Source organism: Vicugna pacos, chromosome 4 (assembly GCF_048564905.1).
Source record: "Vicugna pacos chromosome 4, VicPac4, whole genome shotgun sequence".
In the NCBI taxonomy this organism is placed as follows: Eukaryota; Metazoa; Chordata; class Mammalia; order Artiodactyla; family Camelidae; genus Vicugna; species Vicugna pacos.
In genome coordinates this window covers 48,106,756-48,110,332 of record NC_132990.1, presented here as the reverse complement: position 1 = coordinate 48,110,332, position 3,577 = coordinate 48,106,756, and the positions used below count along the sequence as shown (strand labels likewise).

Here is a 3,577-nt window from a genome sequence, read left to right as displayed (position 1 = left end):
ATCTTCCTGGCCTCTGCTCATCACATTCTCTCCATGTATGACTCCAGGTGGAGCCAAATTATCATTAGAAAATTATTATACAAGCACAGAATTAGAGCCAGGGGAGTGAGTGAGCTGGTGTCAACGCTCAGCATCACTGAGTATGACAACCCAAAGCCTCCAAGGACACTGCAGGGTCAATTTGGGGACAGGCAGGGCTGGCCAGAGGGCCAGTCAGTGGTGGACCCACGCAGCACACCCTCACGGTTCCTCTTTTATGGTTCCCATAGACCCATCCTTACACATCTCTTCCTTCAAGTGCATTAACATTACTGATCTCGCTAAATTCTATCATAAATCGTGGTTTGATCTGATTTCTGGTGTCTGCTTTTCCTGCTTTTGATTTGATATATTCTGACTTTTAAGGTAACTTCAGTGGACAGTGAATTTTATCTCTTAGATGCTGATATTACAAGTTAGCATGTCAAAGGGTAAATTTAATTATAAGTTCCGGAAGCATCTCATTGTAATCCACACATAGTGATCCCTATAAACATGTGTTTGCTGTCCTCAGTTTTCCTTAGGGTGAAAGAGAGAATTTAAAATGGAAGTGGCTAACCAGTCCGTTGTGGCAGGCTTTGTCTTGCTGGGGCTGTCAGATCAGCCAAGGCTGGAGAAAACATTCTTTGTGCTCATCCTGCTGATGTACCTGATGATCCTGCTGGGCAATGGGGTCCTCGTCCTGGTGACTGTGTCCGACTCCCGCCTGTATGTACTTCTTCCTGGGGAACCTCTCCTTCCTCGACACCTGCTATACAACCTCCTCGGTCCCTCTGGTCCTGGATGGCTTCCTCACTCCCAGGAAAACCATCTCCTTCTCAGGCTGTGCTGTGCAGATGTTCCTCTCCTTTGCCATAGGAGCCACGGAGTGTGTGCTTCTGGGGATGATGGCGTTTGACCGCTACGTGGCCATCTGCAACCCCCTGAGGTACCCCGTGGTCAAGAGCAAGGCTGCCTACATGCCCATGGCTGCCGGCTCCTGGCTGGCTGGGGGAGTCAACTCCTCGGTACAGATCTCTCTTGCAGTACAGTTACCCTTCTGTGGGGACCACGTCATCAACCACTTCACCTGTGAGATCCTAGCTGTCCTGAAGTTGGCCTGTGCTGACATCTCCACCAATGTGATCAGTATGGGGGTGGCCAATGTGATCTTCCTGGGGGTCCCCGTACTGTTCATCTTTGTCTCCTACATCTTCATCCTCACCACCATCCTGAGGATCCCCTCGGTTGAGGGGAGGAAAAAGGCCTTCTCCACCTGCTCTGCACATCTTACTGTGGTGGTCATCTTCTATGGGACTATTCTTTTCATGTATGCAAAGGCCAAATCAAAGGACCCCCTGGGGGCAGACAAACAGGATGTTTCAGACAAGCTCATTTCCCTCTTCTATGGGGTGCTGATTCCCATGCTTAACCCCATCATCTACAGCCTCAGAAACAAGGATGTGAAGGCTGCTGTAAAGAATCTCATGAATCAGAAATGCTTTCCCCAGTGATAGTGGGAGAAGGCAGTGTATCTTGTAGTTCTGTGCACACAGGGGATTCCTCAGGAAATGACCACCTGGTGAGCACAGACTTGCTCCATGGTCCCACACTTCAGTTTCACAACAAAACTGCCTCAGCAATGCACATTGGGATGGGGTTTTCCTGAGAAATTGAAAATGGAATATCAAGTCTTTAGAATGAAGAGGGAGTTATGCTAAATCACCCAGAATCAAGGATAAGTGGCTATTAAAATATATTTTTATTCTGAAAAAATAAACAAAAATTAAAACTTTGTAAAAAAAAAAGGTATGTTCTCTTTGTTCACATGCAGACTAGCTGCAGCTTTTGTGTACAATCATGTTTTCTGCTCACCATGCAGTGGGGAGCATGGCAATGAGGAAAAGTCACTTCTTAACTGGTGTCCAAGCCAAAACCCAATCTGCCATTCTGGAAAATTACCAACACCAAGACATCCCAAATGACATCATTTAACCCCCTTTTCATTGTAGGGGCTCAGAGTGTTTCTTTAAGCCAATTTTATATCCTAGATATAAGATCCTAGAGCCAATTTGGGGGAAACTCCTTCTTCTCTACTGTATAGAGAGCACATCCATCCTTACCCAAATTTGCAGAGGAGTTGTATCAACACCAAACTCCAGACACTGTAGGCTATGAATAAAATTTCTAGCAGTATCCATTTAATCATTAATACAATGCTAAGCTTATATTCTGAGTCCCTTCCTTTCCCAGGAATTAATGTCTGTAACCATCCAGACCACAATGGTCAAACTCAGTTCCCTGTGTCTCTTCAGGATTTGGTTTGGACATTGGCACCAGTTGCTAAAAATCTACTTGTAATTACCCTTGTAGTTAAGAGCACAGACTGTGGAGCCAGACTGACATGGAGGTGTCTCTTGTCTGTGTAACTTCAGGCACATTACAAAAATTACTTTATCTTGCAGACTCTTCGTTTTCTAATTTGTAAAACAGAGGTAATTAAACCAACCCCATGGAGTTGTTATGGGGATTAAATTAAAATGAGGCATGCATATAAATATTACATATATTATATAAAATATATATAATATATATATATAAATGCACAGTGGCTAGCAAAGAATAACCTCTCAGTTAATAAATGAATATTTTTATTATTAGTTAAATATGTTAAATAACCCCTCTGTGGAAGCCTTATGACACTTGAAGACAGTGTTCAATATCATACTTAACTGAATCAATTCCAATTTATTATTGCAGCACCTTTTTGGTTGACTTTCTAGCCTATGAGCCCACAATCTCATTTCTCTGGGCATTTTCCCCAGTCATCTCTTTTCCTTATCCACACTGATGAGGGACTCATATCTGTACTGTATGACACTGACCCTACCTAGACAAATCAGATCCTTTCTGCCAGGTTTTAGGATTGTCATTAATGCCCAAGGAGTCACTGGATCCATAACATGCAAACTCAGAAGGTATGGGGTAATCATGTTTGACCATACGCACTGGGGAATTAACTGTACATTATAACCATATCTATAGATTTACACAGATTTTATATATAAACTTATAGGGAATAAACTTTATTTTGGCAGAGAGTGTTAAAGAGAAATCAGGTCTTCAAACAGAGAAAAAAAAAAAGGAACAGCCAAAGAGTAACAACAGAAGAGGGCATCCTCATATGTTCTCAGTTCTTGGTTTCCATTTTTTCCCTAGAGCTGGCCATATTCCTGTACTTTTGCTTCCAAAAGACACCTCTATATCCTTATACAGGGTCTATTTTTCACTAATCTTGATTAAATTACTTTCTTTAAGGGGGCAACAAGTCACATCTAATCTGATTACTGACTTGTATAAAATAAATATTCTCTTTCATGTGCCATATTCAAACAGATTGTCTGGCTATCATACACAGCAGAAGTCTTATGAACTCAATATGTAGTGCTTCTTGTAGTCAATTATCCTTTCCTGCTACAGTGGCTTTGCTGTCTGTGGATTCTATCACCTGTAAATTTGGAACATGTCCAGGGATTGATGTGATATAGGAAGCCTAAGT

General features: G+C 42.4%; 1 pseudogene; it reads left to right on the top strand.

Annotated features, from left to right (window-relative positions):
- The first annotated feature begins 583 nt into the window (after nt 1-583).
- LOC102533569 (olfactory receptor 13C7-like) lies at nt 584-1,532 on the top strand (annotated as a pseudogene).
- Nucleotides 1,533-3,577: the final 2,045 nt, after the last annotated feature.